The 16,653-nt window shown below is 31.5% G+C and overlaps 2 pseudogenes across 2 annotated transcripts; one reads left to right on the top strand and one right to left on the bottom strand.

Moving 5' to 3' along the window:
- Positions 1-1,671: 1,671 nt before the first annotated feature.
- Positions 1,672-6,172, top strand: LOC146945474 (sucrose nonfermenting 4-like protein; annotated as a pseudogene). The gene is made up of 5 exons (XR_015028043.1): positions 1,672-1,675; positions 2,465-2,607; positions 3,161-3,268; positions 4,794-4,940; positions 5,711-6,172. The product of XR_015028043.1 is annotated as a sucrose nonfermenting 4-like protein (transcript).
- Positions 6,173-9,059: 2,887 nt separating this feature from the next.
- Positions 9,060-9,780, bottom strand: LOC146945473 (nuclear transcription factor Y subunit B-5 pseudogene; annotated as a pseudogene). The gene has a single exon (XR_015026399.1). The product of XR_015026399.1 is annotated as a nuclear transcription factor Y subunit B-5 pseudogene (transcript).
- Positions 9,781-16,653: the final 6,873 nt, after the last annotated feature.

The following is a 16,653-nucleotide window of genomic DNA, read 5'->3' as shown; positions in this document are numbered from 1 at the left end:
TATTTAAATTAAATTAAATTAAATTTTCTGTTCCTTATTTTATTTGCTTTTATTTTCTGTTTATTCCTTCCCGGGAAAAATCTCTCTCGTGATTTTTATAAATAAATAAATAAATAAAATGACAAATAAAATAAAATGATAAATGCAAGATAAAATGCATGAGGTGATATAAAGCATTAAATAAATAAATGTGATAAAGGAAAATAAAGAGAATAACATAAAGAAATAAAAAAAAATGCATGAGATGATATTAACACTAAAGAAACTAAAAAGGTAAATAAAAAAATGCACTAAATAAACTAAAAATAAAAAATACACTAAATAGACTAAAAAGAGTAATAAATGAAAAAAACACTAAATAAACTAGGGTTAATTTGAAGATTCCAACCTCGTAATTTGAAGATTCATTCGAAATAGACCCTGTAAATTGAAGATTCATTCGTTTTAGACCCTGAGGCCATCTGACTGTGCAAACATGATGACGTGGCACCCTGAGTCAGCATTTTAGGATGATGTGGCGCACTGACTGTATAATTAATTTTGTTTTTAGTTTTTTATTTTCATTTATATTAATTTAAAAATATAAAAAAAAAATAAAAAAACTGAAAATTAATTTTAAAAATAGAAAAAATTCAGATTATTTTTTTCAAAATTGAAATAATCAGAATTTTTTGAAATTTAAAAAATTCAAAAAATTTCGAAAATTTTACCCCAGAATTTTTATAAAATCTTTTTTGAAATTAAAATATTAGAAAAAATAATTATTTTTTACAAAAATGAAAAATTCTGGTACTTAATGTATTTCAAAATTTAGGAAAATAATTAGAAAATATAATTCGAAAAAGTTCATATTTTTCTTTCGAAATTAAAAAGTTTGATTTTCATTTTTTTACAAAAAATAAAAATTTTGGAAAATATTTTTCATGGTAAAAAAAATTTCCTGAAATTTTTTTAAAAATATTTTTGGTAAAATCAAAATTCCTGATTTTTTTTCTTATTTTTACAATTTTTTTTATTTTCCAGAACTTTTTTTTTTAATTTCAAATTAGTTTTTTTAATTTTTTTTATTAAATTCCAGAATTTTTTATTTTTTTTTTGGAAAATAACCCACTTGGGTTGGCCTAGTGGTATTGGCTTGGGGCCTGGGAGTGTGCTCCTCCTCGAGGTCTCAGGTTCGATTCCCATCGGTGTCAATTTGGGTGGGCTAATTTAGCTTCTTCAATTTTTTTTTGAAAATATATTTTTTTTTACTATTTTTTTATTTTCAAAAATTAATTTTCAGATTTTTTAAATTAATATAACTTCATTTATAATATTTTTTTCATTTTTTCATTTTAAAAAAATAGGCAAGCTGCCACGTGTGCCCTTACAAAAATAAAAAATAAAATTAACTATACAGTCAACGTGCCACATAATCATATATGCACAGTCAGCGCGCTACTCAGCATGCCACGTCATCATTTTGTCCAGTCAGATGGCCTCAGGGTCTAAAACGAAAGAATCTTAAATTACAGGGTTGGAATCTAAACTTTTTTTTACGGGGTACATCGGAACTCGCCCAAATTACATGGGGTAAAGACATATGAACCCAATAAACTAAAAGGAAATAAAAAAAGCATTAAATAAAAAAAGCATTAAATTAAGTAAGGTGAGTGAATAAAAAAAATAAAAATGGGTGAGATAATATTAAAGCTAAATAAACTAAAAATGCATGAATAAATAACAAAACAAAAAAAATTAAAAGATGCATGAGGTGAAGTCTCATAGTGAATTGAGATTTTGGAATATTTTGACAAAGTTGGTATTTTTCTCTATTCAAAATTTCGGCCCCCTCTCCACTAAGTTTGTTGGGTACTTATAGAGGGAGTAACTTGGTCACCAAGAGTGAAAAATTAGGTTAAGTAGGGAGTAAGAAATGGTAGTTTCGATTTTTTTGCAAAAAATGAGTTTTTTTGAGACTTTTTTGGATGATTTTTGGTGGTGAGTGATGATGTGTAGGATAATGATGAGGTGTTATATGTGAAGATGATTCTAGATGCACAAATTGTGGTGAAAAAAATGAAATGGGAGTGAAATGTGCATTTTGGGTGAATTTGTCAAAGTTAATGTTTTTTTTTTCAATTTTTTATTTGAATTTTGTGATATTGAAAATAATAAAAAAAAATTGGTGTAAAGTTGTGATTTTTGTGATTAGAAATGCAATAGAAATGAAAGGAATTTGAATTGGAATGTTTGGTGTGATGAAATTGAGTTTTCTTGAGAACGAAATAACAAAATAAAAATGTGAAAATAAAAATAAAATATGCATAAAAAAGAAAAATTTGAAGTTAACTTGTAAAACAAGTAACTAAGGGGAAAAATACTAATGGGCATGCATTTGGTGTGGAAAAAAATGTTTTTTTTTTGGAAAAATTGACTTTTGGGCAACTGTTGACCTTGGTCAAAAATTGACTTCGGTCAACAGTTGACTTGTTGGGGAACTGTGGATCTAATCTGACAGAAGAGGAGCTTGAAACACATATCATATCGGCTTGGAAAGAAGGAAAACCATATCTCAATAGACATATCAATGGACATGGAACTGCATATTCTAGACATCTTATCCATGTGTTTTGTATGCTTTAGTATGTCACAACGTTCATGTTTTTTACTAGCAGATTATATATGGTATCTAAAACATATATGAAGGTGCTTGTGTTTCATAGTGTATAATGAGCAGCTTGAATTAAGTATACTCTGAATATTTTAAATTTCCTATCTCTGAATATTAGCAGTCATTAGCAGTCTATTTTTGAAAGAAACTTATACTGGAGACCATAGATCTAGCCTATTGTATGCTTTACCTTTTGTTCATTGTTTATTTTTGGTTTCTTTTGTAAAGTTCAGCCTGTTTTGAATACCAAGTTCATATAACATTGCAAACTAAAAGGAGCTTGTTCATTCCTTAAAACCTGTCCTGGCCCTGGCTTGTATAAATGCGCTCAATCATAAATTGATTAAATGAATTAATTTAAGACTGATTGAGTGAAATGATTTTGGGTCTATGCTACCTTGTTTTATACTTTAATTAAAGTTCTTTCTTTATTTCACCAACTATACTGTTAGCTCACTTTCACTGACTATGTTTGGCACTCTTTTTGAATATTCTTTTATGATGCAGGCAGGGCCATATGATAATTTGAAAGATATCGCCATGAAGGTCTTGCAAAAGGAGGTTTCATCGTCGTCGTCGTCGTTGTTGTCGTCATATAAGCCACCGTTGACGAAGGCGACTTCATTGTTGTTCTAGCTGGCCATTCTTCATTCTGCTTTTGCGCTGTTTTTATTTTGGGTCTTACTTATCTACGGCCCTATTTGTTTTTTTGGTGGCCCACCGTCTTGTGTTTTGTTCATTGTTTGTGTTCCTTGTGTAATATTTGCATCTACCACTGTTTGTGAACATCTTTGGTCTGTTTGCACATCTTTTTTGTTTGTGTGCCTCAAGCGTTTGCCGTCTTTAGTCAGAAACAAATGCATATTTTGTTTAGAATGAAGTTGTGCCAAAGAAACAAATGCATATTTTTTTGTTAGCTCAATACCGTTTAAGTTTTTTTAGAAGTTTTGACACTTCTAGTTAAAGTTTCAGTTGTCAGAGTGAGCATTGAAGTGATTAAGCATTTCTCATTGGTTTGGTTTGAAGTTGTGACATCATTTGCCCGGTTGTTTTGGCGTTCTTCATTAGATTATTCAAGATATATTTTTGGGTCTGATTATGCCACGTGTTATATTTTCTCTTTCAAAGGGTATATTTGTAACAAGCTTAGTAAGCTTTAGCACGAGGGGTTTTTATAATATAAGAAAGGTTTAAATGTGTAATTGGTCCTTGCACTTTCAACAGATTTTGGCATTGGTCCCTGCACTTTTTTTTGTTTGGCATTGGTCCCTGCACTTTGTAAAAATATTGCCATTGGTCCCTTTACCTTTTGTTGTTTGACATTGGTCCCTGCACTTTGTAAAAATATTGGTATTGGTCCCTGCACTTTGTAAAAAATTTGGTATTGATCCCAATCATTTCATGCCACGTGGCACCAATACCAATATTTGTCCAAAGTGCAGGGACCAATACCAATATTTTTACAAAGTGCGGGGACCAATGCCAAACAAAAAAAAGTGCAGGGACCAATGCCAATATTTTTACAAAGTGCAGGGACCAATGCCAAACAAAAAAAAGTGCAGGGACCAATGCCAAAATCTGTTGAAAATGCATGGACCAATTACACATTTAAACCTATAAGAAAATATTAGGTATCTTAATTTATTTCTTGGGATCAATTTATAGTCATTTAGGATCAATTTGTATATTAGTTGTTTCTATTATGATTTGTTTCTTGATTTCTTTTATTTAGGGTCGAGTCTATGAATTCGATAAATAGGGATTAATATCTTTCTTTTGTATCAAGTTAGCATCAAACTATTATCAATAATATTCAAGCTCTTATTACTACTCTCCTCTTTTTATCTAAAACCTATAACTTCAACATGGTAAAACCAAAATTCTAATATGCATATTTTATCTAAAACCTATAACTTCAACATGGTAAAACCAAAATTCTAATATGCATATTATCTGCACATTAAGTCCAGTAGCTCTGGGCATGAGAGGGTTTATTTGGAGGAACCCAAATCCGATAATGAAAAGAGATAAGACCTAAAAAGAGTTTATAATGAGTAACACTCCTCACATTACAAGACAATTTTGCAAGGATGTATTAATTAGGCCTAATATACTATATTGTGTCTAGAATTAAATTGTCCTGCTAGCATTTCATTTTAATTCTTTGGAATGGCTTGTAAAAGCTTCTCACTTTCACTCTCCACCCTTTAATTATAGTGATATAATGGCTTTGGCAAAGGACAGGGCATATACACATATCAATCTTGATGAAATGACTGTTCAACAGGTAAGTTTGTATTCCATTTTTTCATCCTTTTCTTATTAGTTAACCAGTTTGCTTGCTGAGCTAGGGAGCACTGTAGGATGGTATTGATTTGTTCAGTATTCCTTAATAATTTTTCTTTTGTTAAATCATGTTTTATTTTACATCATACAACATAGGTTAAACAAGAATAGTAGTGATGCTTTAATTTTGTGTCTTGGATGATGTTGAAGTATACAATTTCCTTTATTCTTGAAATAATTCAGTCTTGTATGTTAATGATATGATATTAGAACATATTTTTCGTTTGCTTCATTATTGGTTGTTTCATAAATCTAGTGGTTGATGTCTTGACGGCACCAAACAAACATTGATGAATAATAAATGCTAATATCAGCGATTATATTTACCTCAACTCTTTTTGTACATTATGAAATGATGTATGCAAATTTACGAACGAAGAGTTTATTTCCTCTTTGTCCTGTATTTTCCTGCTGAAGCTTTGTGAACTTTCAGCGATGTCATATCTTCTTATGGATGTTTGTAATGGATCCTTACCACCATGAGTTACTCATTGAGAGGATTAGCCTGGATAACATCTTCACCTTTGTTGACTTTGATTGATGTTACTTGCGGCTTTTATTATATAAAAAATTAAGGAAGATTTCATTTCGAACTTCAAGATAATATTAGTGCCATTGTCAGTTTGCATACTTTATCTATTTATATGGAGGCCTTTGTTTTTTTTTTTTTCTCTCGATGTCACAGTATCTCTTGTTTGCTTTATTGTTCAGGCTTTGCAGTTGGGCCAGGACGTGTGTAGTCCCTACGAGCCGAGAAGCCAAAGATGTCAGATGTGTTTGCGTTCTGATTCACTGCATAAAGTGATTGAGCGTTTTGGCAAATCCAGGTGTGAGGCGGATTGTCATCGTGGAAGCTGGTAGTAAGCGTTTAGAAGGCATTGTCTCATTGAGGGACATATTCAAGTTTTTTCTCAGTTAGTTGTTTGGACTGGTAATGAAGAAGTAAAATGGTATGTGCAGTACTAAAACAAATATTTAATTTAGGCCACTGTCACTTCAAAAGAGATGTCAATGTTATTTATGTTGTGATTTTATCTCATTTTATTGTAATACATTTAGATTGGCCTCTTGCTTTGGTGCCTCCGTTTAAGATTTTAGGCTATATATATAAAGAGGCTTGTAAATTCAGAGTATTTGGTTGCCCTAAATTTATTCATTTTCCCATTTGTATTACCTTCAAATGTATTGTGCCCCTGATACAGATACCAGAAAGGTGGGTGGGGGAGCACAAAATCTGTAATCATTACATGTTGTGAAGATACAAAAATTTGAGTAAAAAAAATTAACATCCAAATAATTGAAACACCACTGATGTAAAGCAAAACAGAAACTGTTTGTCTTAGCCTTCAACAAACAACACTAAACCAAAAATTTTATCTTCTCTACTAATTGGTTCACGTAACAATCAATTTGACCAATTAACACAATTTCTTAATTTTCATATAGACCAAAGACAAACAAACAAAAGCAGAACATATATCTGACAAATTCTCCCACCAAACCAGCAAACTGTTGCAAGTTCAGCTACACAACACTTGATAAAGCATTGTTTATGTAACATCATTTCTAAAACAGATTTCCAAATAATTCAAAAATATTTTACATGGTCAATTAATCATAATTGTTAGATCATTAAAAAGTGTTTGACTTTCTTTGGACGTGTTAACCTTTCGGTTTTCAAAGGAAAGAGACCACGACAATTCAGAGTTTGATTGAGAGGTAAGTATCATATCATTTCTCTCTAGCTAGCGCTCACAATATGTTGTAGGGATTCCGTGAAGAGAGTGATAATTCAAAGTGGCGAAAGGTTTTGCCCGGTTGAGGTGGTGGAATGAATTTCGAGTCTTTACTTTGCAACCATGCATAACAACTTATTCACTAATTCTTTAATGGAGTGTAAGAGATCCATGGTGCAACTATTATGGTCATTGAGATGAGAATGGATGATGATCAAGCTAGATTTTTTCACCTACCTCCAATGATGGGTTTTGTTTCAGTATGGATGGATCAACAATGGAAGATTAAACATTTGCTTTCTCTAAATTAGAATATTAGATTTATGTATATTTATAGGGAAGCAAATATATGTGCTAATGTGTTAGCTAATATGAATTGTGTGGTAAATGTGGACTATCTAGATTTTTAGTCGGCACCTATGAAATCTCAAATAGATGATTTTTGAGGTGTCTCCGTACCTTTTTATTGGGGCTTCATCCCCTTTATATTCTAACACAAGAAAACTCTTCAATTAATTTAGATTTTATTTTATAATAGCTGTTTTATTTCTATGAATGAGTTGCAGGCGGGCAAATTAAAGGAAGTTTACTTGATTTATATATTGCCAGTTGCTTGTGACTTGTTGCAATTTGAAATTGCTGATATCCAAGATAAATAGTAATATTATGATCTTTCTTAACCTGTTAGAGTCGTTACACTACCATTATTTTTTTTTTAAGCTAGAAAATGATTCAACTTATGAATATAATAAATGGATGTCCACAAACCCTTATATATTAAGTGACACCATTTTACTTATCTTTTAAATTACACCTCTTTGTACTTATCTCGTAAGTGCCTAGCTCTTAAAGTCACATGTAACATAATTGGATAACACGAGAATAATACAACTCTCTCTCTCTCTCTCTCTCTCTCTCTCTCTCTCTCTCTCTCTCTCTCTCTCTCCCTCCCTCCCTCTCCCTCCTTCTCTACTTCTCTCTATTCTTGTTCTTGTTCATGATATTGTCCTTGCAACGAATAGATCGTAGAGGCAGAGTGATTGACACGTCATTATTGTAGTAGATATATTTAGTCTTTTTATGATTAGTCATTTCACGTGATGACCCGCATTTGAGTTAATTAAGCTATCTTGAAGAGCTTATAGTGAAAATAAATTGAAAGCAGCTCATGGACGTGTCATAAATTGTTACCATAACAAACTATCACAAACACTTTCACATGTGCTTATACTAGAAGATAAACTCAAATAAGTAAATCAAAACACGACCTTAAAATAAAGAATTGCAGAGGAAATTCCAATCCCAATAAAATGGAATTACAAAACCTAACACAAGAAAAAAGAGGCACTTTCCATGAGCTATTTTGTGGATAAACATTGCATCGTTTACACCACTAATAGAATAAGCAATAAGAGAAATTAAGGTTGTGGCATTCTCTTGGAAACATTTTCTAGATCATATTTTCATCAAAGTCAACTTAGCAAGGAGAAATGTTTTACCGCCGAGTGCTCCTTGAATTGTGATTTTTGTGGTAGGGGTGAGGAAAGTTCCACTCATATTTTCTTGCATTGTGATGTCGTGATGAAGGTGCGGGAAAAGGTGTTCCAGTGGCTCAATTTTAACATCTTAATTCCTCATAATTTATTCGTGCATTCGGAATGTTGGAGAGCAGAATAAGAAGTTGCGTAAGGGTTATCAGCTAATTTGGCATGCGGTTATATGGGTGTTGTGGAAGATTAGAAATGAGATAATCTTCAACGATATGAACAAGGGGGCGGATGTCATAGTGGATGACATCAAATTTACATCTTGGCAATGGAGCTTGAATAGAGTAAAGATCACATCTTGTCTCTTTTATGAGTGGTGTTGGAACCCAAAAGATTGTCTTTCGAGATAATTTTTATTGCTTTCGTTTTGGTTTCTTTTTGGGTTGCCACATATTTACGGTTCCCGTTGTAGTTCTATTCTTTAATTTTGCCGTTCTTCTTGTGCGGTGTAGCTTTTAACAATATGATGTTAAAAAAAAAAGATTTAGCCATAAAACTATTATCATGCCATAAGTTCATTCACTCCTCCTTCGTTATCAACCACCTTATTATGCATAATAACTTCATTTCTAAAGCACAACACGAGACACAAAATTGTATGCCAAATCAAATGCAATCCAAGCAAAAATAAAGTCTTTTGCAAATTCCTAAAAGTACATGGCCAATAATTAAATATTCATGTGATGATCACATCGTTTTTGAAGGATGAAATGAAAATATTCATGAATCATCTCATAAACATGCAAGAATATTTTCAATGTACAGAACAATATTGAATAGGTCTAAAATATAGGTCTAAAATGGAAGATTGAACATTAAAGACTGAATTCTACAAAAGTACATGGCCAGTAATTAAAGATTCTCAAATTAAGAGATTCACCAAAAATACAGAGTATGCATAAATTTAAAAAATAAAAAATAAAAACAACTGATTAATCTTGTTCTTGACACAATTGACAATAACATTAATTATTACATGATCAACACTTTGTTACAGCCTAACACCTCTATAAATTTCATCTCTCTCTTGAGGACTATTTCCTCCTCTAATTTCTTGATTATTAGTATTAATTTTATCAACTTCTAACTCTCTATACCTATGCAAGTACCTTCTCATTGGCTCGGCATAATCATCAAAACCAAGTGTTGCTAAAGCCCAACAAATATCATCACCATTCACAGTCTTTCTCCTTTCCTTCCTGCATTTCTCCGAAGCTTCACTCGTTACGAAGCTTATGAACTCGGACACACATTCTTGCATTGTTTCCTTTGCTTCCTTCGATACTTTCGCATTCTGAGGCAAAATCTGCTTCATTATCCGACCAACATTGGCTATTGGAAGCAACCTGTCTTGTTCCTTGATACCGCCATTGTCGTTAGAGGAACTACCTCCAAAGTTATCAACCATTTTTGTATATTCTATGAACAAAAACTTCCCTTTAACTAGAGAATGATGATGAAGGTTAGATCCAATTCCATTGTATATATAGACAAATGTGTGTCTTGGGCACACTAGCTAGGCAAGTTAAATTAATTGTAATGTCTCATACCATTTTGTTTATAATATTCTAATAAAAAAAAGTAAAATTAGAGATAAAAATTCAAAAAAGAAAAATATGTATGAGTCAAAAAATTTCATTGTATTTAGACAAAATATTTTTTTGTGAGTATTTAATTTTTTATTATTACTTTGACATATTCAACTTTTGAAGTATTGATTGATTATGCATATAATTCTTGTACTCACCCAACAATAAGTGGCGGAGCTAGAAAATATTCTGGGGGTGGGCCAAATTATTTTTTATCCATTTAAGTGACCAATTATTTCATGTGCAAATTTACCGCGTAAAAGAGTTTTATTTTTAGATCAACCAAAACCTAAAATCGACATAAAATTGTATAAAATCTCGTAAAATAGACCTATAATTGAATTATTTAAATTTTTTGGGTGAGCCACTACACCACTTTACGAGAATTTGGATCAACCGAAACCTAAAGCCGACACAAAATTGTATAAAATCTCGCAAAATAGACCTATAATCGTTGGTTTTTTAATTTTTGGGGTGGGGCGTGGCCCACCTCCCATGAAGGGCTCCGCCACTGCCAACAATCACTCTCGCCACTGCCAACAATCACTCTCTTGTTTAATTTGACATGTCACATTAAATATGTACTAGTGGTGTCATGATATATATGTTGCGGTTCAATCCAATGGACACTACATAATCATTTCTGTTTGCAAAATTTAGATGAAGTCCAACCCAAGAAATCTTTGCATTTCATTGGTATGCATGTACTATTACTATATGGTCTTCAGAAGGCATGTAGGGATGGTTGAAAAAAGTGAAAATGAAGAATATAATTAAGAAATGGCCCTTGAAAAGCTTCTATATGCAAATTAGTTGATTGGTGTTAGCATTAAAGGTAAAGAGTTACATATAAAATCAACAAAAAGTGAGCCACCAATAAGCCAATCTTAACATGGTTTTGAGAAATGATTAAAAAGTTTTATATGTGAGAGGTTATATTATTGCACTTTGCCTGCAAGATGGATTGAATCTAACTCAATCTCCGTGAAGAAAACTAAGATGGAAAATAAACAAAGAAAAAATTGATTAAAGTGAATAATATATTTTTGGGTGGTGGTGGTACGATTAGTTATATTTTAGCTATGTTGTTGAAGATTATGTCATTCAATACGATAGCAAGCAATGCTTTTTGTTGTTTAAAGTAAATTGTTGGGTCCGGTTTGGGATGTTGGAACTTAGGACATGTGATCAAATGAGCTCCAAGGTTGTTGGTACTTTTGTACCTTGTTAATCATGTTTACACTTTGAAAATGAAATGTGGAGTGATCACACAGCTGGGTTGCTTTAGTTAGAAAAGTAATAATGGTCTAAATTAATACTCCCTCCGAACTTAAGTATAAGTAAAAAGAAGGATGTGAAAACGGAGGGTCGGTTAAGTTTTGGTCCGTCCCGCGATTATCCGTAAAAAATGGGGTAAGTCGGTCAATTTTGATGGACAAGTTCAATTTTGATGGACAAGTTGAAACTTTTACCTTGTTCTTTGGAGGACTGTCGGGGACAAGTTGATCCGTAAAAAAAACTTTGTCATTCACATCTCATGAAAATGATAATAATATCAACAATCAATCATCATAAATTTAAATTTTAACAAAAAAATACCATTATGAATTTAAAAAAAAAAATATCGCCATGTATGAGGTCTCGCATCATAAGCTTGGCAAGAGGTTAGGAAAAAAAAAGTAAGGCTTTGTTTGGTAAAAATAGCTGATAGCTTTTAGCTGATAAGCTAGCTGATGACTTATGACTGATAAGCTAGTTGAAGTGTTTGGTAAAATTAGCGGTTTAACTAGCTGATAAATGTAAAATGACATAAAAGGGTATTATTAATTCAAAATATAAAGTTTATATAACTTGATATTTAAATATTCAGGAATTCTTAATTCAATTAAAATTTACAAAAGTAATTGAAATTTATAAATTTAATATATCTTTTATATTGTAAATTAAATTTTATTCACTAAAATTTTTATTTAAGTATAACGAGGTATATATACTTTTTTGTCAACGGAGGTATATATATTTTTTGTCAACAACATAAGGCAATAGAGATAAATGGAGGTATTTTGTCAAAAAAAAAATGAAGATAAATGGAGGTATATATTGTCAGCAACTTAAGGCAAAAGATAAATGGAGGTATATATATTGTCAGCAAGATAAGACAAGTGAGATAAATAATAATGAGGGATGTATTTGTCAAAAAAAAAAAATAACGAGGGATGTATATTTATTATGGAAAAAAAATGAGGGATGTATATTAGGGAATTGTAGGTTTGAATTAAATTATAATAAAAGGGTAAAAATGGATTTTAGATAAAACAATAGGGGTAAAAGTGGAAGAAAATATGAGAAGCTATAAGATATAAGCTCAAACGTTGCTTGGAATAGCTTTTGAAAAATAACTTATAAGCTCGTGAAATAAGCTATAAGCTCATGGTCAAAAAGTGTTACCAAACAGAGCTATTTTTATCAAATGAGCTTATAAGCTAGAAGCTAAGAGCTAAAAGCTCTTTTTTGGTGTTTACCAACTAGATAAAGCAATTAACATTGTAGTGCATGCATATCATTCTTTCACATCGTTGTGGTACATAGTTACATTGTTTTTTTTTTTTTTTTAAATCAAAAACTAAAAACATACGGTTACAATCCCACCAAGAATTGTCGATGAGGTTTAAGGTTTTCATCTGCATAGTTACATGCATGCTATAATTGTTTCTGTCCCCACTTTAACGCTTGGAGGGTACCTAAGATTTGGTGGAAGCAACTAATCAAAAGCATCTCTTCGTAAGTCAAAAAAAAAAAAAACTTTGTAAAATGATATTCTAATAAGAAACCTAGAAATTTGCAAACTTTTGTTAAGGAATCTTCTTTACTATTATCCGATCATTTTAAAACAACAATCTCTTAGGACCAAGTTGTCTAAATGATACTTAAAACAATTTGCAATGTTTTCCGATGAGGATTCGGCTGATGGATCGTTAGGACAGAAGTATACTTTCGGATTTAAGATACTAGTCTAGAAATAAAAGATGATTTGGGACAACTTTGTATGGATGGTTAAATCGGTTAAATCATTCACTTTTTCAAGATTTGGATGGAAGAGAATGAAGGACTCACTTGGGAGGAGTTAAAATATGCCTTGTTGGAACACTTCAGTTTATTGAGTGAGGGAAATGTGTTTGAACAACTAAGATCTCTTCAACAAGAGGGTCAAGTGGAGGATTTTATTGAAGACTTAGCTTAGAGTGCCTTATTTCCTAAGTGCCATATTTGTCCGATGAACAATTTATCGGGTACTTTATCCATGGGCTGAAAGAAGGCATTCGGGGATGTGTCCAATACCTTATCACATTAGGTCCGATCTCACGACATCACCTGATGAATATGGCAAAGGTGGTAGAGCGGGAAATTGATGGGTAGGCAAGCTATAGAATCTCAAAGAAACCAAATTATGGCGAGAGCGGACATAAGTGTGGGGGTTTCCACAAATCGGGAGGTTTTTATTACATAGGACGTTCATTTAACAATGATTCGGCCTATGTTCGAAGTGATAAGGACCACCATAAGCACGAGGAGTGCTTTCTGGTGTTAAAACAACCATAGCAAATGACAAGGGAGAGCAACGTAAGCGTGACGAAGGAGTTCGATATCTCTCTTCCCAAGAAGTAGCAGAGTGACGACATAAAGGGTTATATTTCAAGTGTGGAGGCTCCTTTCACCCTAGGCAACAATGCCTAGATAGACAACTCATAGTGGTGGTGACTGAAGAGGGTGAGAGTATGGAAGAAGAAACTGAAGAAAATGAGGAAGTTTACTTGCAAGACGGTGGTAGTGTTAAGATCCAATATGAGAAGATGTTTTAAGTAATTAGTATGCAGTTAATTAGATTGAAATATATTATTATTAAGAGGCCCATTATGGTTGACTAATAAGAGGTCATTAGGGATAAGTACTAGAATGTTCTCTTTATTTGTTGGGTAGGACATAATAAGTTTTCAGATTAGGGGCAAAGTAGGATTCTCTCCGAGATGGTTTATATAACTATTTTGGATGTTTTTAAAGATATGAAAAATACAAAGTTGTCTAAACGAAGGAATATCATATTTCTAACATGGACTTTCTTTTACGAAAATACTAATCCTTGATTTTTTTTTTCCATATTTCCTCACCAACTTTCAAAGCAATCCAAGTAGTTAATCGAAAACCTTTTTGTTCTTCAACTTCAAATCTAACGTCAACATCAAAATTTAAAACTCATAGAAAAACTTTCAAAAAAATGTCAGGAGAGTTCCAACACAAGTGAGTTTAACTTCCCAATACAAGATACCCTAATCCATTAGGTATATAAACCATTTCACTTCGGGAAAACTACACTCACCTCCCTTCAAGTTTATTAAAATGACACTGACACCCCATCTAGTTTTTAAAACTTACACAAACCTCCATTCGGTTCTTATGAAATAGAAAAACACATCCCTTTGCTCTTAATGGTGTTAGTTTTCTGTTAATTTTTTTTTCTCACCATTAGTTTCATATCATCATTAAGTTTTCTACGACGCATCTCCATATCATCATTAAATTATTCGGCTAAATTAAATATTTTCTTCGTAAATTTCAATTCCATCTACAACAACCCTTCTCATTTTCTTTATCTCCATATTAATAATTCTCCCAAATTGCAATTTTCTTCGTTAATTTCAATTCAAATCCTCATGCATGATTAAAAATATTTTAAATATGTATATTTCATTACTTTTAAAAATCGCTTTTGAGGGAAGGGAAGTGTTAAGAAAGAAGAGAAGTGTATTAAGTGTTAAGAGAGAAGGGAAATGTTAGTCTACTTATGAGTGTATGGTTTAAAATTAGAAGGGGTGTCAATCTTATTTTAATAGACTAAGGGGTAGGTGAGTGTAATTTTTCCTTTCAATTATATATTGCTTACCATTAATTTTGACCAAGGCTGTGTTTGGTAAACAAAAAAAGCTAGCTTATAGCTTGTTGGACTAGCTTATAAGCTCGTTGGATGAAAACGTGATGTGTTTGGTAACAAGCTTTTTTCACGAGCTTATAGCTTTTTTTGAGAAGCTATTTCAAGTAGCTTTTTAGCTTATAGCTGATAGCTTTTTACATTTTCTTCCAATAATAACCTTATTATTTTATTTTTATTACTTTTGTACCCTTCTGTAAACAAAAGCAACTGTCCCACTACTCACCACTCACTCACGTTTCATTGTTTTCCTCTTCGGCCAAATTTCTTAAAGGAAGTAAATTTTTGTCATTTTTTTTTCTCTTTTAAATCAATGTTTTTAAGATACACAAAGTCTAGTATAGTTCTTTAGATTTGTGAAATGATAATTTAGTCACTTAAATGTATATGATCGAATTTATTCTTTTTCAAATTTAGCATTATAGAATGTTTAATTTCATGTATGAAGAAGGGACCAAAGACAATACGTGACTTTCATAGATTTTGATGAATAAATATTTTCAAAGGTTATATTTTTTTTGACATAATTTTGATTTTTTTTAAATTAAATTGTCATGTACTTTTAGGTCATTTTATATTTATAACAGCTAATTTTACCAAACACATTATTTTTAATTAGCGAGCTTTTCAGCTATAAGCTATCAGCTACCAGCTAGCTTTTCAGCTATCAGCTAGCTTATGGCTTCTTTTTACCAAACAGAGCCTAAGTTACTATTTTGATTTCTTAACTATTCAGGGATGGATGCAATATATGGCTCGATGTGGCAACAGCCACACCAAAATTTTGCCAAAAATTATTTACTTATGAAAAATGTCTATAAAAATAAAATGTTAACGGAAGTTGATGACTCATTATGTTCCAATTATTGATTGTTAGGGTTATAATTTTGCGTGAAATAGAACATAATTTTTAAAATTAATTATTGAGAATTTTTAGTCACACCAAAAACTTAATATTGGATCCACCTTTGGTTGTCAAGCTATAACCTCATTGAATACAACCAACATTGTAGATTATCATCCAAAGACCTCCTTAAATTTTTAATTTTAACTACTTAATGATAATCTACTATTAACATACTATTAACATAATGTCTGGGATTATGATTATAAATAGAAATGGCGGTTCAAAATTTGGAAATTGTTGAGGTTGAACTCCTAAAATGGTACGGCCCAGTTTATATCTTGTATTTTAAAATTGTTGAGGTTGAACTCCTAAAATAAGAATAAGGAAATCATCCCATACATCCTTATCAACTTATCAAATGTATCCTTATCAAATTATATTCAAAACTTGTTGAGAATAAATCGAAATTTTAATGAGAATATTTACGAGATCAATGGATATATCTCTAACAAATAATCAATTGATTTATATGCTATACTTGTCCAATGCATTTATTTATTTATTTTTGAAGGATTGTCCAATGCATTTATTTATCATTTAATTCAAAAAAACTCAATTTAAACAATAATCAAATGCACAAGGAAATAAGAGCATAAAAATAATATAAAAACGTGAATCGATTACCAATAGAAAATATTAATTGATCTCATAAATAATATAAAAACATATGAATTGTCATCATATAAAAAATGAAAAAACATAAATTGAATCCAAAATAGGTTATGTGCTAAAATATATAAATCAAATCAAAATCAAGAATTCCTGTTTGAAAATGATGTGCTAAATCTGTAGATGCAGTCCAGCAATGAGCCCAACGCAATAAAAAAACGTGCGAGCAAATCTGAGGGAACAACACCTAATTTAGTGTCGCAAACGAAGAAATTGCCTCAA

The sequence above is a fragment of the Medicago sativa genome, chromosome 2 (assembly GCF_051527215.1).
Source record: "Medicago sativa cultivar Bolivia chromosome 2, Bolivia_mono, whole genome shotgun sequence".
Classification (NCBI taxonomy): Eukaryota; Viridiplantae; Streptophyta; class Magnoliopsida; order Fabales; family Fabaceae; genus Medicago; species Medicago sativa.
The sequence above is the reverse complement of the archived record's forward strand: the minus strand, read 5'-3'. Positions and strand labels throughout refer to the sequence as shown.